The following is a 23,992-nucleotide window of genomic DNA, read 5'->3' as shown; positions in this document are numbered from 1 at the left end:
GACATTAGAGTACGTTACCAAAGGAAGAACATATTTAGATGGCTGCGTGTATGGGCTGGCAGCAGGGGTGGCAGGGTGAACGGGGTGGAATGGGGGGGGAAGGGGGGTTTTAAATGGAGCCAGTTCAGTTGCAGCATTCATCGGCCGTCTACGTGATAATACACAACGTCACTCCAAACTGAGCAACAGGCTGGAAATAGAGAAGCTGGGAAGAGCCGCTGACGCTTCATGTGTTATATCACGCACCAGGCACTGTACTAAGCATGTTGCATGTATGATCTCAGTTAACCTTGAAACCGTGAGTCCTGTGAAATCCGTCCTTTTATTTCACCCATCTCCAAGATTCTACAGCTAGAACGTGGCTAATCTGGAGTTTAAAGCAAGCCGTCTGCCTTCAGGTTTCCAGTTCACAGGCAGCAAAGCCACCGAGAGGGATACGTAAGTTTGCTTAGGCAGAGGGCGGCCAGCAGAACTCCAGGGAACAGAAACAGTTACTGGTAGACCATGAGAGGAGGTTCCGTTGGAAAAGTTGGAAGGGCAGCGTTTGGGGAGAGGGGGAAAGCTGTGTGAAGCTGGGAGTGTGTTTCCAGAGGAGATTTCCCACCTTCTGTAGGAAGACCCAAGTGAAGACGGAATGATCCACAAATGTTGGATTTAGCAGCTGAGGGGGTGGTGTTGGTGTTGGTGTTGGTGTTGGTGTTGGTGTTGGGAGCACGTGAACCTTCAGCGGGTGGGTAGAGGAGGGAAGGAATCAGGGCTCAGTCCTGGCCTTTCAAGCCAGGCAGGGTCACCTGGACTCTCCCGGGCTGCCAGCCACATCACTGATTTCTCTGACCAAGGAGAGCTACTGGTATCTCGCACATCATTGATCTCTCTGATAAAGTACTGTTGTCGCTGGCACGTTCTTTATTTTTTTTCTTTTTTCCTCTCAGCAATGTGTCATTTGCTTTATTTGGTTTTACCAGGTTCCCAGCTTCTCAGTAATTGTGTGACTTGCATCTGTCTTTGCTACAAGTCTGCAACTTTGAATGATGAGGCTGTCTCCTTTTTCTTACCTTTAGAAAAAGTTTCATCTGACACTGGAGAGAAGACGAGGTACAGATAAATGTAAGAGTGGAGCCTGGGAAGTCAGGGCAGCTCCCAATCTGTTTATCTTTGGGAAGAGTTATACAGAGGAGAGGGTGTTCGTTCAGTTCCCCGTTGCTGCGTAGACCCAAATCTAACGCGAGTTCTCTCCCCTCCTGAGTATATTCCCTTAGAAAACAAAGCTGTTGCCTTAAATTAGAATCTTTACCCAGTCACACATATTACAGGGCGCCCTCTGAGTTACTTTGTTTTGAATCATAAATGCCATTGGGAGAGGCTGTTGCTGGTTTTATATCCTTAATAGTGGTTAAGTTACGGCAGAAAAAGAAAACATTAACACAGATCTAGTAATTATTTTGAGTAAAATGACCTCCCAACTCTGTGTTGGAAATTGTTGAGACTAAGCCTTTTAAAAACACTTTAAGAAGTACAGTAAGTTAGATAAGGATAAATACTATACGATATCACTTATATGCGGAAATTTTAAAAGCCAAACTCATTAAAACAGAGTAGAATGGTGATTAGCAGGGACTGAGGGGGTGGGGGGATTGGGGAGGTGTTGCTGAAGGGTACAAACTTACAAGTAGTAGGTAAGTAAGTCCTGGAGAGCTAATGCACAGCAGAGCGATTATAGTCAACAATACTGTATCACCAACTTCAAAGTCGCTAAGGGACTAGATCTTAATTGTTCTCACCACAAAAAAGAAATGATAATTATGTGACATGACAGAGGTGTTAGCTGATGCCACAGTGGTAATCATCTTGCAACATATCAATGTATCATCAAATCAACACATTGTATACCATAAACATACACAATGTCATATATCAATTATATCTGGAAAGAAAAAGACAAACATTTTAAGAAGCAATTACTTAAGTGATTACATTGTGGAGTTCACACAGAGTAAATGGCTACTTTTGGCTTAGGATACAATTTCCAAGGTCATTATTAACAGAGCTTCCAAAACTGCCGTACCTTAAATGATTCTGATGGAAACAAAGGTGATGTGCTTTGGGAAACTCTAGAAAACTCAAAAAGTGACTCCAATGATGACAGAGATGGTAAAGTGTATAAAGACTTTAGAGAAAATTGTTGCATGAGAGTTTATAATGTGAGCTTTTTAAATATTCATAATTGAAGTAAATACTATAAGTAGATAGTTATTTCATTTACATTCCTAAAAGTTTATATTATATTCAAATTGCCAAAAGCCTTTGGTTTTATATTTTCTCACGGAGTATTGCCTTTCATACTCATTTGCCTTATATTTGGCAATATAAATTACTCCATAAGCCACAAACTCAACTGGGTTATGTATTTGGGGCAATCACCAAAGATCACCACCTACAAGTATGACAGGAAAAGATAGGATAAAATAGGCAGAGAGGGAAAGGTTAGGATCTGAGGTCCCTGGGTGGGGTGGGGAAAAACATATTTTGGAACAATGCTGGGAGCATCTGACCACAGCAAACCCCCTCAGACTTAAGGTTCCTCTTAAGAATGTAGCAGACCCCACCTACCCCCCTCAGGTATCCCTCAGGAATTTGACAAAAGACCTGACTAAAAATGAGTAGACCATAAAACCTATGACCCACAAGGACGGATTTGGCCATAGACCACCCCTCATACCATGGAAACGAGCCAATCAGGAATGGGCCACCCAGCACCTAGAGCTCTCCAGCCAATATGGGTAGAACCTGAGAAGGAATGAAGGAGAAGGGAAGGGGCCGGGATGACCAGAACCTTATAAAACAAAGACCCTTGCCTATTGTCCACAGGCATTCACTTTCAAATGTCCCCTCTCTGAGAGCTTTCCTAGTCTTCTTCCTTTCTGATCTTATACTCTAATAAAGTTTTGCCTGCTGCTCACTTTGTGTCCACATCTTCATTCTTCCAACCGGCAAGACAACCAATCCTGGGTATTGGGGCAGGAAAAAAAAAAAATCCTGCAACACAAGCACAGCAAAGAAAGAGCTGGGCCACTCAAATAAAAGATGCTGCTTCGAAAGGCCGCAGTGTGTATCCACAGAGCGTAATGGATGGTCAATAACATGCCCTCTGAAACTGATTAGGCGGCTGCTGTGCCCCATTGCTCTGGTCGAATAGCAGAGGCTGAGAACTATCTCACCTGAGGTCACGCTCCTTTAGCAGGGCCGTCCACAACCAACAGCTGGTCATCATGGTGCAGAGACCCAACTCCAGTGCCCCAACTCAGAACAACTCGGGGGGGGGGGGGGCCCTTCTAGCTCCAGAGCTCCCGGCAGGGTTGACTGAGACATAGTAGTAGGTACCTACTCAGCTGCTCTTCTGCCCAAACTTCCAGCCGTCCCTTCTCCACAGGTGTTGATCTCAAGAGCACTCCCCAGATCTCAAGAGCACTCTCGCGCATGCCAACTTCTGCCCCAAAGGAAGAAGGGGCCCGACGTTAAAAGTGTGGAAGAAAACAGTGAAAATGATGAATATGATGCACTCGAACCTGCTGAGTATAGACTTCTTTTCTGTCAGGCTACAAGAAAAATGGACAATGAGTAAAAATTCTGCTTTTCCACGCTAAAGTGTGTTGGCCATTGAGGGGAGGAGGGGTGTGGGGGAAGTGCCCATAACATTTTAAAATGAGGGACGAGATGAAATTATTTCTCTATGACTCTGATAGTGCCAACGGAGACATTTTTATGTTGCCAAGTGACTTGCTGAACCGGTTTTTCTCACTAATCATTTCAGGACCCAACACCACAGTTGGTTGGTTGGTTTCTTTTAACTGACATGTGGTTGACATAGTATATTACTTTCATGTGTGCGACATAGTGATTCAACGATTGCGTGCATTACGAAACGCTTACAGGATAAGTGTAGTTACCATCTTTCACGACACAAAGTTATTAATGTATTATTGACTATATTCCCTATGCTGTACTTTTCATCCTTGGGACTTATTTATTCTGTAACTGGAAGGTTGTGCCTCTGAATCTCCTTCACCTGTTTCACCCATTCCTACCTCACTCCCCCATGGCAACCACCGGTTTGTCTCTATAATGATGAGTCTGTTCCTATTTTGCTTGTTCATTTGTCTTGCTTTTTAGATTCCGTGTCTAACTGAAATCATATGGTATTTGTCTTTCTCTGTCTGACTTATTTTACTTACCATATTGCCCTCTAAGCCCGTCCTTGTTGTGCAAATGGCCAGATCTCATTCTTTTTTATGGCTGAGTAATATTCCGTTGTATGTATATACCACATCTTTTTTATCCATTCATCTACCAATGGACACTTAGGATGCTATTGGAAATGTTGCATATGGGTGCATATATCTTTTCAAATTAGCGTTTTCATTTTCTTCTGGTGAATACCCAAAAGCAGAATTACTAGATGGTATGGTACTTCTATCTTTAGTGTTTTGAGGAAACTCCATACTTCAACACCATAGTTCTTAAGGTGAAGGACCAGATAGTAGATTTTCTTAGGAATCCATACTCAACTCTAAAAGATTTCATCATAGCGTTTGAAGATTTCTCAAGTTTTAAAAATTTTAGGGGTGCCTGGGTGGCTCAGTCGGTTGAGTGTCTGACTTAGGCTCAGGTCATGATCTCACCACTTTGGATCCTCTGTCCCTCACTTGTGCTCTCTGAAAAATAAGTAAAACATTAAAAAATTAAAAATAAAATTTTGTTGGAGACAGAAGAAAAAGATTATATGGATGTACTGTATTTAAAAAATCACATCTAAATGCTGTAACAGAACATGAACAAATACTTTCCAGAGACCAAATAAAACTAATGAATGGATTTCAGATCTATTCATACTCTCTGCCAAGTTGGAAAACCCAAGCTCTGGCTTTTGGTTGTGTATGCGCATTAACCCAGCCTTTGACACTGTGAAGAGCCTTTAGTGAGAACTTCTTTCTACCTTCTCCCCCTCCCTTTTTGTAAAGTAACCTCTACGCCCAACATAGGGCCCGAACTCAGGACCCCAATATGGGGAGTTGCACGTTTTACCCACTGGGCCAGCCAGGTGTCCCCCTACCTTCTCCATTTGTGTTTAACCCAAATACCCAGAACTACCTAGCAAAACCATAAAATGCTTGGTAACTTTGGAGATGAACAATAATGGTGATTTATGCTTTTCTAATTTTGTAGAAAGAGAAGAATAGTAATGATAATAAAGGAAAGTGAGTGTGAACAACAATAGTGACACAAGCATGACTTTGACTCAGTTTTTGAGTCTCAGGTTTTGTGTATGCTTACATTTAGCAAATAATGCCAAATTGTTTTCCTAGGTAGTTACACCAGTTCACACCCTCTATCTGTATTTTTCTCAGAGGATCCATGGGTCTAAATTATTACCAACACTTGGTAGAGTCAGGTTTTTTGGTTTTTGTTTTTAATTTAAAGCATTTTGAGGACAATCCTACTTACAAACTTAGACACAAAAATACTAGTAATCTGGCTCTAGTGATGTGCAAAAATGCGATACATGTAATGAATAAGTTGAATTTACTTAGGAATGCAAGACTGGCTCAGCATTTGAAAACCATCCACATGATTCTCCACATTAACAGAATAAGGATTAAAGTCACAGAATAGTTTCGATTGACAGAGCAAAAGCATTTCACAAAGTTCAGTACCCATTTATTCTGATATAGTAGTACCTTACTGTGATTTTAATTTTTTAATAATTATTAAACTATAATTAACATACAGTGTTATATTAGCTTCAAGTATACAATATAATGATTCAACAATTCTATACATTTCTCAGTGCTTATCAGGATAAGTGTACTCTTAATCCCTTTTATCTATCTGTGGTTTTAATTTTTTTAATTTCTTAATGGCTTCTGTGGTTGAGCTCATTTTTACATGCTTATTCACAATTTGAATGTCTTCTTGTGCTCTGCTAGTTCAAGTCTGTATTCATTTTTCAATTGAGTTGCCTGACTTTCGCCTATTGATTTGAATGGATACAAGTGTTATATCTGTCACCTATATTGGAAATATCTGCTCATTCTATTACTTGCTCATTTAGTCTTTTCCTGGTATCTCTTAATAAATAGAAGATTGTAATTTTTATGTGATGCAATTTATCAGTCTTTTAAAATTTATTATCTTTTTAAATGTTTATTTATTTTTGAGAGAGAAAGACAGAGACAGAGACAGAGCACCAGCAAGGAAGGGCAGAGAGAGAGAGGGAGACACAGAATCCGAAGCTGCCTCCAGGCTCTGAACTGTCAGCACAGAGCCCGATGCGGGGCTCAAACTCAAGAGCCGTGAGATCATGACCAAGGCTGAAGTCAGATGCTCAACTGACAGAGCCACCCAGCCACTCCTAGCAGTCTTTTTATTTCTATTTTTTTATTTTTTATTATTTTTTAATATATGAAATTTATTGTCAAATTGGTTTCCATACAACACCCAGTGCTCATCCCAAAAGATGCCCTCTTCAATACCCATCACCCACTCTCCCCTCCCTCCCACCCCCAATCAACCCTCACTTTGTTCTCAGTTTTTAAGAGTCTCTTACCTAGCAGTCTTTTTAAATACATCTCTCCTGGGGCGCCTGGGTGGCTCAGTCGGTTAAGCGTCCAACTTCAGCTCAGGTCACAATCTCGCAGTCCGTGAGTTTGAGCCCCACGTCGGGCTCTGGGCTGATGGCTCAGAGCCTGGAGCCTGCTTCCGATTCTGTGTCTCCCTCTCTCTCTGCCCCTCCCCCGTTCATGCTCTGTCTCTCTCTGTCTCAAAAATAAATAAAACGTTAAAATAAAATAAAAAATAAATAAATACATACATCTCTCCTCACCCAAGGTTGTGAAAATATTTTTCTATGTTGGCTTTTAGAAGCTTTACTATTATTATTATTATTATTACTAATTACTTAGTTTTTATATTTAGGTCTATAAACCACCTAAAATTATTTTGATCATATGAGGTCAAGTTGTGTTCATATGAAGCCAGGTGCCATTTTTTTACTTACAATTTGTAATTGCTTATTGCTGATATGTAGAAGTATAAATTGATTTTGGAATCTCAAACACATATATACAGTAATTTTGCTAAAATCATTTATTTTTATAATTAACGAAGATTTTTTTTTAATTTTATACATATAAAATGATGCTTTTTGGGAATTATGGCAAATGTTTATCTTCCTTTCCAATCTTTATACCTTTTATTTCTTTTTTGAGTCTTTTTGAACTAAGCCTTTCAGGATAATGTTGACTGGAAATGGTGATAATGTGCAAAATCATCGTGTTCCCAATGTCAGCTGAAAATGTTAAGCATGGCATCATTAAGTATATTTGCAGTAAGGTTCATTATTTGATTTTAATAAATATACTACATCAGACTGAAGAAAGTTTCTTTCTATTCCTAGTAGAGGAATACTCTATTCAATGAGTATTGAATTTTGTGAAATGCATTTGCTTTACCAATTGAAACTATCTTTTTTTTAATATTTAGCAATATTTTAATACTACTAAGTTTTGATGAAAACTCTTATTTATTTAGTTATTTAATCTATTTATTATTTTTTTTAAAATTTACATCCAAATTAGTTAGCATATAATGCAACAATGATTTCAGGAGTAGATTCCTTAGTGCCCCTTACCCATTTAGCCCATCCCCCCTTCCACAACCCCTCCAGCAACCCTCAGTTTGTTCTCTATATTTACGAGTCTCTTCTCTTTTGTCCCCCTCCCTGTTTTTATATTATTTTTGTTTCCCTTCCCTTACGTTCATCTGTTTTGTCTCTTAAAGTCCTCATACGAGTGAAGTCATATGATTTTTGTCTTTCTCTGACTGACTAATTTCACTTAGCACAATGCCCTCCAGTTCCATCCACGTAGTTGCAAATGGCAAGATTTCATTCTTTTTGATTGCCAAGTAATACTCCATTTTGTGTGTGTGTGTGTGTGTGTGTGTGTGTGTGTGTGTGTGTGTATCACTTCTTCTTTATCCATTCATCCTGTCCATCGATGGATATTTGGGCTCTTTCCATACTTTGGCTATTGTTGATAGTTGCTATAAACATGGGGGTGCATGTGTCCCTTTGAAACAGCACACCTGTATCCTGTGGATAAATGCCTAGTAGTGCAATTGCTGGGTTGTAGGGTAGTTCTATTTTTAGTTTTCTGAAGAACCTCCATACTGTTTTCCAGAGTGCCTCACCAGGTTGCATTCCCAACCAATTGAAACTATCTTATGGCTTTAATCCTTTATTCTGTTGATGTGGAGAATTATATTAATTGATTTTCCAATGCTAAAAAACTCTTGATTACTAAGTAACTTGTTCATTACATGTATCACATTTTTACACATCACTGTAGTCCATTTATTAGTATTTTGCTTAGTATTTTTGCAGCAATGTTTATGAGTAAGATTTTCCTCAAATTTTGTTTTACCATAATATACTCATTTAAATAAAATTTTAAAGTTTATTTATTTATTTTGAGGGAGGGAGAGAGAGAGAGAAAGAGAGAGAGAGAGAGCACATTAGTTGGGGAGGGACAGACAGAGAGAGAGAGAGAATTCCAAGCAGGCTCTGCACTGGCAGCAAAGAGCCAGACATGGGGCTCAATCTCATGAACCATGAAATCATGACCTGAGCCACAACCAAGAGTCAGACACTTAACAACTGAGCCACCCAGGCGCCCCTATCATAATGTAGTTCTTATGTTTTGGTATTAAGGTCATGTTGGCTTCTTAAAGTATTGTTGGTAAGTATCTTTTCTGTTTTCTAGAAGCTATTGAGTAAGAATGACTTTAGCACTTCCTTAAATATTTGGTGGATATCACCATGGAAACCAGCTGCATCTGGAATTTTCTTTGTAGGAAACATGTAAGTAACAAATTCAATTTTTATAGCATATATAGGACTGTTTAGATTTTCTACATTTTCTTGTGTTAGTTTTCATAAGTTTTGGTTTTTTTGCCAAATTTGTGTATTTCATTCTGTTTTAAAATCTATTGGTATAATATCCTTTTATTGTATCTTTAATGCTTATAAGGCCTGTAGAGATGTTACCTCTTTATAACTAGTATTTGTCATACGTGCTTCTATTTTTTCCCTTTGATCATTATTTCTAGGACTTTATCAAAATATTCAGACTTTTCAAAGAACCAAGTCTTTAAACTGTTGATTCTATTGTATGTTTGTTTTCTATATCAATGACTTCTACTTTTATTTATGTTGTTTCCATTCTCCTTTTGGGGTGTTTATTATGCTGTTTCCCTAACTTCTTGAGATGGTTGCTTAGCTGATTGATTTTTAGCCTTTTTTATTTTTTAGAATCTATGCATTTAAGGATAAAATTTCCCTCTAAAACACTGCTTTAGCTATATCCTACAAGTTTTGATATGATATGTTTTCATCATTTTTTTCTTTTCAAATATTTACTTAAATTCTAGTTAGTTAACATACAGAGCAATATTGGTTTCAGGAATAGAATCTAGTGATTCATCGTTTACACACAACACTCAGTGTTCATTATAAGTGCCCTCCTTAGTACCCATCACCCATCATCTCCCACCCACCTCCCTCTGTCAACCCATAGTTTCTTCTCTATCATCTCTTATGTTTCCCTCTCTTCTCTTTCCCCTCACTTCCCACATGTCCATCTGTTTTTATTTCTTACCATATGAGTGAAATCATATGGTATTTGTCTTTCTCTGATTGACTTATTTTGCTTCGCATAATACACTCTAGCTCCATCCATGTCATTGCAAATGGCAAGATTTCATTCCTTTGGATGGTTGAGTAATATTCCATTGTATATAAACACCACATCTTCTTTATCCATTCATCAGTTGATGGACATCTGGGCTCTCTCCATAGTTTGGCTATTGTTGGTAGTGCTGCTTTAAATATTGAGGTGCATGTACCCCTTCAAATCTGTATTTTTGTATCCTTTGGGTAAATGCCTTCTAGTGCAATTGCTGAGTCATAGGATAGTTCTATTTTTAACTTTTTGAGGAACCTCCAGACTATGCTTCAGGGTGGCTGCACCAATTTGCATTCCCACCAAAAGTGCAAGAGGGTTCCCCTTTCTCTGCATCCTCATCAACCTCTGTTGTTTCTTGTGGTGTTAATTTTAGCCATTATGATAGGTGTAAGGAGGTATCTAATCATGGTTTCAATTTGTATTTTCCTGATGATGAGTAATGTTGAGCATCTTCTCATGTATCTGTTAGCCATCTGGATGTCTTCTTCAGAAAAGTGCCTATTCATGTCTTCTGACCATTCCTGTCTTTCTTTTTTTTTAATGTTTATTCATTTTTGAGAAAGAGAGAGAGAGAGAGACAGACAGAATCCGAAGCAGACTCCAGGCTCCAAGCTGTCAGCACAGAACCCATTGTGGGCTCAAACCCATGAACTATGAGATCATGACCTGAGCCAAAGTCGGATGCTTAACTGACTGAGCTGTCCAGGTGCCCCTCTTCTGCCCATTTCTTAACTGGATTATTTGTTTTTTGGGTGATGAGTTTGGTAAGTTCTTTATGGATTTTAGATACTAACCCTTTATCTGATATGTCATTTGCAAATGTCTTCTTCCATTCCATAGGCTGCCTTGTAGTTTTGTTGATTGTTTCCTTCCCTGTCCAGAAGCTTTTTATCTTGATGAAGTCCCAATAGTTCACTTTTGCTTTTGTTTCCCTTGCCTCTGGAGATGTGTCCAGTAAGAAGTTGCTCTGGCTCAGGTCAAAGAGGTTTCTGCCTATTTTCTCCTCTAGAATTTTGAAGGATTCCTGTCTCACATTGAGGTCTTTCATCCATTTTGAATTTATCTTTGTGTATGGTGTAAGTAAGTGGTCCAGTTTTCATTCTCCTGCACGTTGCTGTCCAGTTTTCCCAAAACCATTTGTTGAAGAGAATTTTTTCTTTTTTCTTTCAGAGAGAGAGAGAGAGACAGAGAAAGAGAGAGAGAGAGGTGGGGAGAGGGGCAGAGGGAGAGAGAGAATCTTAAGCAGGATCCAGCTCAGCTCAGAGACCCACGTGGGGCTCTATCCCACAACCCTGGGATCATGATCTGAGCCAAAATCAAGAGTCAGATGCTCAACATACTGAGTCACCCAGGTGCCCCAAGACTGCCTTTTTTCCATTAGATATTCTTTCCTGCTTTGTCGAAGATTAGTTGACCATATAGCTGTGGGTCTGTTTCTGGGTTTTCTATTCTGTTCTTTTGATCTTTGTGTCTGTTTTTTGTGCCAGTCCCATATTGTCTCGATGACTACAGCTTTATAATATAGCTTGAAGTCTGGAATCATTCGTGATTCCTCCAGCTTTGTCTTTGTCAGGATTGCTTTGGCTATTCAAGGTCTTTTGTGTTTCCATACAAATTTTAGGATTGTTTGTTCTAGCTCTGTGAAAGATGCTGGTGGTATTTTGATAGGGATTGCATTAAATGTGTAGAGTGCTTGGGGTAATATAAACATTTTAACAATGTTTATTCTTTCAATCAATGAGCATGGAATGCTTTTCCATTTCTTTGTGTCCTCTTCAACTTCTTTCATAAGCATTCTATAGTTTCCAGAATATAGATCTTTTACCTCTTTACTTATGTTTATTCCTAGGGGTCTAACTGTTTTTGGTGCAATTGCAAATGGGATCAATTCCTTGATTTCTTTTTCTGCTGCTTCATTATTGGTGTATAGAAATTAAACAGATTTCTGCATGTTGATTTTTTATCCTGTGACTTTGCTGAATTCACTGTTTTTATTATCATTTATTTCAAAATATTTCCTCTTTTGTATAGTGCTTTCTTTTTAACCTGTACTAATTAAAAGCTACACTGTTTAATTTCTAAATATTTTAAGGGTTTCTGTTTTTTTTTTTTATTATTAACTTCTATTCAATATAGTGGCAGCCTAAGAATGCAAGGTATGATTTTACTTATTTTTATTTTGTGACCCAATATATAAACAATTTTGGTAAATTCTCCATATATGTTTGATAGGAATGTGTATTCTACAATTGTTGGGTAAAATATTCTATATATGTTCGTTAGGTTTCTTAACCACACTATTCCATTATTTTGTAGTTTTACCAATTTTTTTGTCTATTGCTCTCAGTTACTGAGTATATTAAAAGTTTCCATTATCTTTATGGATTTGTCTGTGTCTCATTTTAATTCTGTCATATAGAGATATATAATTACATAATGGTCCTCTCCAGTAAGGCTTTTTGCTTTAAAGTCTACTTTGGCTGGGGCATCTGGGTGGCTCAGTGAGTTGAGAGTCTGACTCTTGATTTCAGCTCAAGTCATGATCTCAAGGTTGTGGGATTGAGTCCCATCTGGACTTCATGCTGAGCATGGAGTCTAGTTAAGATTCTGTCTCTCTGTGTCCCTCTCCCCTGCTTGTGCACTCTCTCCCTCTAAAAAAATTTTTTTTTAATTTTACTTTGATATCAGTATAGCTACAGCAGCTTCCTTCTCATTGTGTTTGCAGGGTATATATTTTTCCATCTTTTTACTTTCAACCTTTCTATATCCTTATACTTAAGATGTGACTGGATGTGACCAGTATAAGCAATGTGTTGTTGTTCTTATTTAGTATGAAATTTTTTTGTCTCTTAATTAGAAAATTTAGTCAATTTACTTTTAATGTAATTACTGACTGATGTGGATTTAAATTTACTATCTTACCATCTGTCTTCTATTTATCCTACATGTACTTTGTTCCATTTTCTCTCCTCTTGTCTTTTTAATTAATTCCACTTTATTATTACATTTTCTGGCTCTCTTAGCTTGTTATTTATACATTTTTAACTATTCCTTTAGTGGTTGTCTTATAGACTGCAATGTGTATTCTTTCTTAATTTACTCAAAGTATGATATAAATGACGACTTTTACTTCTTTTTTAAATTAAAAAATTGTTTAGTTTATTTATTTATTTTGAGCGAAGGAGACAGTGCAAGTGGGGGAGGGGCACACAGAGAAGGGGGGTAGAGAATCCCAAGCAGGCTCCATGCTGTCAGTGCAGAACCTGATGCAGGCTAGATCTCACAAAACTGTGAGATCATAACCTGAGCCAAAACCAAGTTGGATGCTTAACCAACTGAGCCATCCAGGTGCCTCTACTTCCTCTTTGACAATACTTGAAACTTAAAACACATTAACTCCATTTATTCTTCCCATTTGGGGCTGTTTTTGTCATGTACATTAATTGTGTGTGTGTGTGTGTGTGTGTGTGTGTGTGTGTGTGTGTATCAAGCCCCAAAGACATTGTTATTATTGTTCCATACAGTAAATATTTATTCAAAATTTTCCATGTGTTTATCTCTCATACTTTCCTGCAGATATCATTTGTGATTTTATTCCTTCTTCCTAAAAATCTCCCTTTCATATTTGCATTAGAGCAAATACACTGCTAAAAAAATGGTATCAGTTTTTGTTTGTCTGAAATGTATTTATTTTATCCTCATTTTTGAGGAATATTTTTGCTGGGCATAGAATTCTAGGTTGGCAGTTATTTTATTTCAGTATTTGGAAGATATGATTCCACCGTCTTCCGGATTTCATTGTTTTGTTGAGAAGTCAGCTGTAAGTCTTATAGCATTGCCTTTTTGAAGTTAATATATTACTTTTCTTCTGGCTGTTTTTAAGAATGTCTCTTTGTCTTTAGTTTTTAGTGTCTTTACTTTATATACACATATACATATATAGGTATATATATATTGCTTGGGTGTTCATAACACTCCTTGAATCTATGAGACTACTAATATCTCTACCTATCTTATTCTCTCAGCCATACTCCACTTCAAATACCAGGCTTACCTCTCTTAGGTTTCTTCTTATTCAAATCTGGATTCTTCAGATTATCTCTGCTCTAATATTTCTGATATCTTCAAAGTTTCTGGTGTGTGTGTGTGTGTTTTAATATTCTATCTAGCCCTTCTCATTTTTCTCAGAAACAGCATTGGTATAAGACACCTCTTTAGCCACTGTTAGAAGTTTTGATTAGTTTTTTTTTAAAAAAAACAATTTACCCATAATTGAATGACTATATGTGTCCTATAAAGTTGTTTGCAGATATCAAAATTGAGAGAAACACTAAGGTAAATGGTATGATGGGGAACAAAGTAAAGACAGGGACTGATTGGGAATGAGCTTTAAGACTCTTCAATTCTTTATTTTTAAAAAAATTTTTAAATGTTTATTTATTTTTGAGAGAGAGAGAGAGACAGAGCGAGAGTGGGGGAGGGACAGACAGAGAGGGAGACTCAGAATCCAAAGCAGGCTCCAGGTTCTGAGCTTTCAGCACAGATCCCGATGCAGGGCTTGAACCCACAAACCGTGAGATCATGACCTGAGCCAAAGTCAGACACTTAACTGACTGAGCCACCCAGGTGCCCCGACTTTTCAATTCTTTAAGTTAATACAGTGCTCTAGATGATAATAAACATCACACACTCATGAATGTGGAGATGAAAGCCATTGGAGTTGAGTCATGAGAAAGAATGAGGTAAGGATTCGGACAGATTATCTTCTTGGAAATTGTGGATCCCAGAAATGACTCTGGGACCCATGACAGACGGGGAGACTGAACTGTCTTTGATGAATAGGGGGATCTAAGAGGAATTATATTAATTATGACATGAGTTCTTTGTCTATTTATGGAATGCCTCTGAACATGGTGGCCTCTGTACCAGCAGATGACATGAGGAGGGGTAAGAAGCTATATACTTAGGTGGCATGAGGTTCAAAGAGGCAGAGAAGTCCGCCTAAAGATAGGAATGATGATTTGGCTGCCACAATGAGAAGCTAAGAAAATATAGGCATACCTTATTTTATTATAGTTCACTTTGTTGCATTTCACAGATATTGCATTTTGTTTTTTGTTTGTTTGTTTGTTTGTTCGTTTTTATAAACTGAAGGTTTGTAGCAATCCTGCATCAATCAATCAATTCAGCACCTTTTTTTCCAACAGCATTTTCTCACTTGTCTTCTCTGTGTCACATTTTGGTAATTCTTGTAATAGTTCACACTTTTCAATTATTATATTTGTTATGGTGATTTGTGATCAGCGATCATAACTCACTGAAAGCTCAGATGATGGCTAACAATTTTTAGCAAAAAAGTGCTTTTATTTAAGGCAGGTAGTTGCTTTTTTAGACACAAGGCGATTGCACATTTAATGGGCTATAGTGTAAACATAACTTTTATGTGCACCAGGAAACTAAAACTTTCATTTGACTTGCTTTATTGCAATATTCACTTTTGGTTGGGGTGGTTCAGTATCCTTAAGAAAGAGCAGGTTTCAGTTATAATTAGGAAGCGGAGGGTATATTTTGTGAAGTAAGGGAACACGTTAGGAAATCTGCTTAGCACTTAGCAGGGATTCCAGAGATGAAATGGAGGGCTTGGGAGAGAGAAGAGTGCCCATAAAAACACTTCCGTGCCATTTGAAGAGTGTGACGATGAAGTTAGGGCTGAGATATGCTAGCAATCAATATTGAGACCACTAATGTTTATTCATGACAGGGTGAGAGCAAATTGAAAAATGGTTGCTGACAACACAGCATCCTTCAGATAACTTCGAGCCAAAGAGATCTACAGATGGCTGTAACCCAATTAGGAAATGAGTAACACAATAACAGGCATAGTTTTTATAAATTATGTACATGCATAGGAATAACTTGGAGTATAATGATTTACTTATTCAACTTAAATTGCTCTGAGAAAAACCCCTTAAAAAAAAGATGACATTAGAGCATTTGGCATGGTGCGACGGCATGGTATTATGTGACACACATACTGAAGGCAAGTAACAGACCAAGTTCAAAAGAAAGGATATGGTATTACAATCGCTCTGAATTCCATTAGACAAATGGATAACATTTCCATCTCTAGAAAGTAACAAATAGGAGAAACAAGAAAAGACAAAACGGCAAAGAGACCATGGTGACAATAATGGAAGAAAGTTCTTGAAAAACGACTCTTATAAGAAAATGTAGCCGAGGAGCAGAGGCATGTTTGGAAAGAGCAGTCGTTTCTCAGGAAGTTTGCTAGCCGATGGGATCCTATTTGAGCAGGCATTCTGAGGCTTGAGACCATCACTTAGCCTTTGAGATGCCAAGGGCTAAAATGGCATTTCTAGAACAAATGTGATGCAGGAATGTAGAAGAACATGAAGTGTAAGGTATTGTCACATCCCTCCCCCACCCTCGTATACTGTCAAATTGGTCATGTTCACAGTAATAAGTTCAGAGTTGAGAGTGGGCACAGGGAGGGCACATAAAGGCTTTTGCAATAACATTTTATAACCAGCATATTCTCTGATTTTTTTTTTTTCCTTTTAGACCATGCTTTAACTTTCCTTCCCAGGGTTTTTTTTCCCCCTGGGGAAGTTATCTTTAAATAATAAAATCCTTTTTCTTACTTGTGTGCACTGGTTGTAATGACTTCGATGAAACATCTAGGTCATTTGGAGCACAGAACTGTTTTGTGATTCACATCATTACAAAATACGTCCCATTAAGATGATGCACAAGCTGAACCGGAGTTAATGAACCTGCATTCTTGCAGGATAATTCAAACTTTAAGAGTGATATTAACTTAAATAAAATAAGAAAGGGAAGAAAAATCAGGTTCATTGTACACCAGAGATCATGATCTTTTCCCTCTCAGTTCATAAAGGCGTATGTGTTGCTCAGTTACTCTCAGACCATTATTAGAGTGGTTGTAGAGAACATATACATATATAATTAAGTACCCCTCTGTGGCCATAAAAAGACTGCATGTGTTTCTACAGGGAGTGCGTAAGGAACTCGATTCATAAGCCTTTAAGAGAGTGTGGGTACCTTTAACCTTTCTGGAATGCTGCACGGAAATGCGTGGCATATCTCCACTTCCTATTCAAAGCAAGGGTGGGAACACTATAGCCCAGGGCTACATTTGGCCCACTGCGTGTTTTGTAAATAAAGCTTTATTGGAACACAGCCACACCTCTTCATTTACATATTGCCTATGGCTGCTTTTGGCCCCTAAAAGCAGAACTCCATAGTTGCAGCGGAGACCGAATGGCCCAGAAAGGCTGAAATATTTATGACCCGGCTCTTTAAAGAAAAAGTTTGCCAATTCTGGACCTAAAGAAAAACCTTTGTTCCATAATTGTTGACCATATACATAATTGCAAAATGGGTAAAACCTATATGAAATTAATGAAATATTATTTCAGAGCACAATATTTACGTGATATCTAGTGTCAAAGTTCCAGGATCCACTTGACCTACTTAGGAATAGAAGTCTTAAAAAAAGCCTACACTCGGTATTTTAAACTCTTCTTCCATCGTCAAAATGTTAAATAAATAAATAAATAAATAAAAACAATAGCCACCAGTTCTGTAAACCCTCCTGCAACACAATGTCTCGTGTTCCCCTTCTGGCTCTGTGGCAGCTGTTAACCATCAAATACTATTTCGAGAACTGTGCTGACATCAGTCGACGATCAGACACAAAGCTGTTTGGCAGGACATGCTCTGTGCAAGTTGAGTCTGTTAAAATGAAACGGCTCCGTTAAAATTAACTCTATTCACATCACAGGGAAAATATCTACACTTGCCAAATCAAACCCTTCCTATATCAGTGGGAAGGACCATTTTCCAACCTCTAAAAAGGTAATTCCGACACAGGAGAGGGAAAAACAAAAACAAAACAAAAAAAAACCAACCAACCTCTGAAATTAAAATGATAAAACAAAAATTTGCTTGACAGCAAAAGTACTTCCAAATGTATGAAATTGAATCCAAAACTGAGCTGCAACAAATTTAACTGACAAGAAAGTCTGCATAATGGACTTGGTTTTATTATTAATGCTAATATGGGTACATTTTTGTTCTATTGTGCTGATGGCTCGAAGATAAATGCCCACCGAAGGCACTAAAATATCTCTACTCCGTTGAAACACTGATTGGATAGAATGTATTCTTCACTTGGAAGGAAAAGAAAAATTTTTTTAAAGGAAGTGGTACTATGTAAGAGGCCATTTCAGAATCAGGTATAGCTTGGAAATAGAATTTCTTAAAATAACTAAATGCAACACTTAAAAACCAGTTCCTTGTGACATTTAAAATTATATAGATATGACTTTGTTCAGATGATAAATACATTCCTTACAATTTTTAGTTAGTACATACGCATTAAGCATTACCCTTACAGAGTGCTTATAAGTAGGGACTGAAGTTCACATTCAGGGCCAACAAGTCAAACTGTGGACGTGTTTTTCCTGCCCGCTCACCGCTCCCTGAAAACCAATACTCAAAGTCCTCCCCTCCCCCAAACCCAAGTCACCCTAGGGCGCCAGGCGGCAGCCAGACAGGGATTGTGAGAGGTGGGGACTGTGCCCAAGAATATCTGGCCGTTTTCAGGTTGGGGAGCCAAGCTGATGGAAGTTCCACAGTTGTCGGTAGTCGGCAAGGGCCAAGCGTCCGGGAGCCAGGGAAGTTGGGGCCAAACCGGGCTGTGTCAAGCCAGTAAATGAGTTAATCTGAGAAGGAGTCATCGGGTTTTGCAGACCAAGACTAGCAGAAGGTCAGAAACGCTGGGAGGTTAGCAACAGCAGGAAAACAGAATAAGGGACTGTGGGCGGTTAATGTTTGCTTTTCAGGGTCCTGTTTGTACCCCCACCCTCTGCATGCAGGTTACAGCCACTCTGAGGGAATCTGCTGTGGATGAACCCTGATCCCAGCTACTGCCGGCTGCTAATTACAAGGAGGTTGTCGAGATTATTTAAATAACAATTACACCTGTGCTCTAAGCCCGGGCTAATCAGCCCAAATGCTCCCACCGCTCGTCTTCTCCATTAATTCATTTAACCTTTTTCTACTTTCTAGATTGCTTCTGTCTGTGGCAGACAGATATTTAAGATGGCCTCCACCATTCTCCCCCTCTCCCCGTGTATACACCCCGCATAATCTCCTCTTCTTGAGTGTGGGTGGACCAGTGAGTTTAGGTTACTCATCAATTGACTCTGAGTTACTCAAAAGGGAAAATATCCTGGGTGGGCCTGACCTAATCAGGTCCAACACTTTAGAAGAAGAACACTTTAGAAGAAGGGCAAGGGCCAAAGAGATAGTATCCTGCTGGACTCAAGGAATGTAATAAACTGTCGTGCTGCGAGAAAAGGGAAACACATGGAAGGAACCACAGGCGGCCTCTAGAAGCTGCAAGCTGTCCCTTGGTCGTATGGATACCACAAAATGAACTCTGTTGACAAGCAGTGAACTTGAAAGGAGACCCCAGCCCACACCTTGATTTCAGCCTGACTGAGACCCTGAGCAGGGGACCCAGGTAAGTGTACATGGACTTCTGCCCTATGGAAGCTGCGAGATAATAAATTTGTCCTGTTTGAAGCCACTGAGTTTGTGGTAATTTGTTATGCAGTAAAAAGAAACGAATACACTATCCGTTAGGACTTCCCCCGCTCAAGGAAATGTCCTATGCTTGTGCTGTTAATATGGGCCTGTCGAGCGTTTGAAATGAGGCTAGTGCCACCGAGGAACTGAATTTTTTATTTTATATTGTTTTAATTCATTTAAGCTTGAGTAGCCTTACGTGCCTAGTGGCTACCCTATTGGGCAGTACAGCTCTGGATGAATAATAATGAAAACAACAGTCCGTTGACTTTAATGTTCTTGATTACGAATAGCTCTCCTCTGAATTCAATTTTCAAAATTCGATGTTAAATCCTCTAGGAAGCCCATCTCATATGGTTTCTCATAAGCCCCACATGACCTGGCCCCTGGTCAGACAGACATCCTCTCTGTCTTCAGTCTATTCCGTCCTCCAAACCATAAGGCTTCTTCAACTCATGCGAGGGTATCCGATTTGTTCTCACCTGAGGTCTTCAGGACCCCCTTCCCTTCATTCTGCATTTGTCCAACACCTACTTAATACCTCGGTCCAAATGTCACTGTCTTGGAGAAGAATTCCACTGATGTCCTGCCTTAGTTAGCTATTGCTGCATAACAAGCTATGCCAAAACTCAGTGGCTGAAAAAAATAATCATTTTTATTGTAGCTCATGCACCTGTAGGTCAGCTGAGTCGTCTGATATAAGCTGGGCTCACACACGTCCTATGGGATGGCCGAAGGCTCTGTTTTAAACTGGAATTGACTGGAACAGATTAGCAGGGGCAGATCACTCTGGGTGGCTCTCCTCCCTCTGAGACCAGAAGGCTAGCCTGGGCATGTTCCTCTCAAGGCCATGACAGAAGTACAATAGACAAGTATAAACACCCATAGACTCTTCAGGCTTAGGCTCAAGATGGACACAACACTTGCCTCCTAGTGGTCAAACCAAGTCACAGGGCCAAAGCCAGAGGTGAAGAGTAAAAGGCAGAGGAACTCCTTTTGTGAGAGAGACTGCAACAATCATATGACAAAGGGCTTGGATACAGGGATGTGTGAAGAACTGGGGTCCTGATGGAATCTTCCGTGTTTTCTGCATTTAAATTAGATCCCTCATTCCTAACACCTCATAGGACAGACTTTTCTTTCAAGGCACTAGTACTCGGTAATTGTGTATTTATTTGTGAGATTATTTGTTCACGGACAGTCTCTCCCATGACACTGTGAGTTCAGTGGGGTCAGGAATCACATTCACTGGATCCACTGCTGGGTCACCAGAACCTCTGACACTCCATTATTTCTTGAATAACTAAGTGAACCAAATGTCTGAAGAACATTTTAAAAGCCGCATGTGTTCTGGTGAACAGGATCAAATAAAGTTTGAGCAAAATTGGCAGCTGTTATCAGAGCACGAAGAGGTATTTAACAAATTAACTTACGAAAGTCAAGAGGAAGTAATTGAGGGACACCTGAGTGGCTCAGTTGGTTAAGCGGCTCTTTTCTAAGATTTTTTTTTATGCTTATTCATTTTTTTGCAAGACAGAGAGAGACAGAGCCCAAGCAGGGGTGCGGCAGAGAGAGAAGGGGACACAGAATCCGAACCAGGCTCCAGGCTCTGAGCTGTCAACACAGAGCCTGACGCGCAGCTCGAACTCACAAACCGCGAGATCATGACCTGAGCCGAAGTCGAACGCTCAACTGACTGAGCCACCCAGGCGCCCCTAAGCGGCTGACTCTTGATCTTGGCTCCGGTCATGATCTCAGGGTTTGTGAGATGCAGCCCTGCATCGGGCTCTGTGCTGGTAGCTCTGAGCCTGCTTGGGATTCACCTCTCTCTCTCTCTCTCTCTCTCTCTCTCTCTCCCCCTCTCTCTCTCTCTGCCCTTCCCCCACTTGCATGCACACCCGTGCGTGCACTCTCACTCACAAAATAAAAACATAAACTTTTTTAAGAAGAGAAGTAATTGAAGAATGAGAATGTGTGTGTGTTTAAATTTGTATGTGTATGTATAAACATATGCAGCCAAGAGAGTTGGAAGGAAGGCAGAAGAAGGAACTGACAAGCTAGCACAATCACGGACCAGGTATATCTCTCCGTGGAGCTGTAATACCAGAATCCTCTGATAACCCATGAGTGGTCAACCAGAATACACTCCACGGAGGAGCCAATCGTAGGATGATAGACTCTGCCTATATAATACGGTTTACATCTGAAGATGCTCCTTTTCAGTTGTGCAGATGTCTCGAATAATACAATAGTCCTAAGACCCAGCACACATAAAGGCCACTTCTGTCTATTTGCAGCCCTATCAGATGGTTTGATAGCCTCTCTCTTGATTTCCCATTGCCTCATGGCTAGTCAGAATCTCAAAACATTTTTCAAGTCCTTCCATGTCCTATTGCTGTACTCCAGTCATTCTGTCGCTTGAAAATGCTCTGCAGTGTTTCTCAGCTTTGTTATTTGGGAATGCAAAAAAGGCATATGGAAAGGATCACTGAAATATCGTTGCCCTCGCTTAGCTGCTGTGTTGCTGGAATGAACGTGGAGCCATCTTTGATTTTCACTGAGCCATACAGAATTTCAGAGACCAACACACAGGCTTTTGGTTCGGTGTCAGTCTCGTTAGTCTTAGCTTCCAATAACCATCTCGTGTGTTTCTTCATTCTATTTGCATGGGGGATGTACATATGGGTATATGTCCTTTTTAATCAGGATCACACGTAACTGCAGGGTGTTAACGACGGGTTATTTTCTTTCCTACAAGCGGCATCTTGAACTCTGAGTCTCTGACAACAATCTAATCGTAGCGGTGAGAGCCAGCAGGGTGCAGGGTTTCTAACCACCTTAGACACAGTGTCTTAAAAGTTGTGTGTTTGCTGTTGATACTGATGTAAAAGCATGCAGACACTCATTAAGCACCTACTATCTGCCGGCGCTGGAAACACGAGGGTAGATGACCAGTTCCCTGTCTTCATGGGGCACACGACCTCGTGGGTGACGCAGACGTGCGTAAGCAATTGATTCCAGAGAGGAGTGATGTGTGATGTGAGAGACTGATGTGTGCAAAGCCAGGGAGAACTTGAAAAATGGATTAATTTTGCCCGCACGGTGCTCTGAGAGGAAGGTGATGGGTAAGCTTAGGATGATTAGGAATTTGAGTGAATAAGGGTGAAGGGCAGACCAGGCAGGAGATGACATTTGAGAGATGTCAGGGTCCCGATTGTGAAGGACCTACTTTTATACTAAGAAGTCTGGGTCTCACACTCTGGGGCTGCGTTTCTCAAAGCGTGGTGCTCACACGGCCACCCTCACCAACACCTGGAAACTTGTTAGAAATGCAAATCGTTTGTCCCCACCTCAGACTGAGTCAGAAACTCTGGGAAGGGAGCCCCAGGATCTGTGTCTTCACGAGTCATCCAAACAGAGTCTGAGGGGTACTTGAGTTCGAGAACCACGGCTCTTGGTCATGAGGTGCCATGAATAGTTTGAGTGGGGGAGTGGCTGGACCAGATGGAGATATTTAGAAAAGTTATCTCTGGCCCACAACGTGGAGTGCGGACTCGAATTGGGAGGGGGGGTGGAGGTGAGCCGAAGCTCCCCAGGACCCCGAGAAGCGCCTGAGAGCGTCCGTGAGAGCCGTGCTGAGGAACCAGGATCCACAGATAGGATCTTGCGTTTGCTCTAAGATGCAGAGACCCGAAAGGCACATAGGTTATCGAGAGGCTTCACATCCCGTTATCTGAATCAGCAGTGGAGGATCCCTGAGGCCACTGAAGAATCACTACAAAGGGCTGATGAATCCGGTACTCACCTAGACTCCACAAATCATGGCACTCACGTGTGGGAACGACTGTACCCACTGAGCACAGTTGCTTAGCAGTAGTAAAACACACAATCACTTAAAATAACTTCCAAATTCTTTTTTTTTTTTTAATAACTTCCAACCTCTTAGCAACTTTTTATCCTTCTGTGTTTGCAGCAGATACTAAAACACGGCCACGATCCTATAGGGGATCCCGGAAATTCTGGACACAACACAGGGAGTCCCCATACTTGAAAAAGCTCACAATCCTAGATAGGGTGTTTTGAGCACGACTTAGAATTGTTGGCCAGGGACCCCCGGTGCAGCATTTGAAGTTCACAGACGTGGAAATTTTAATACCCTTTCGGTTCCCTGGTATTTCTTTCTCCTGATGGGGTTGAGATTGGAAGTACAGCCCTCAAAAGATTGTTTAGTTCCCGTTAGTACTTTGCATATGATTAGGGTCCTGGCCGCCAAGTGAGTGACAATCCTCACATTTAGTGCTTTACAGTCTAAAAACCCCAGACCTCCCGAAGGTATGATTAGCTGAAAGATTAATTTATTTTACAACCCAATTATAATTTCTTTTTACCAAGAAGAGATCTCTTTATTAAAACAGATAGCAAACATTAAAAAGCAAAGAGGATAGCCCCACGGAGCAAATTACCAAAGAAAATATATACCTAAGTACATTTGCCACAATTTCTCATCCATCCTTGAATCTTGTCAGTCATTGTTCATCTTTGTTTGAGTCTTAAAGCTT

Source organism: Panthera onca, chromosome B3, assembly GCF_046562875.1.
Source record: "Panthera onca isolate mPanOnc1 chromosome B3, mPanOnc1 haplotype 2, whole genome shotgun sequence".
In the NCBI taxonomy this organism is placed as follows: domain Eukaryota; kingdom Metazoa; phylum Chordata; class Mammalia; order Carnivora; family Felidae; genus Panthera; species Panthera onca.
This window is presented reverse-complemented; position numbering follows the sequence as displayed.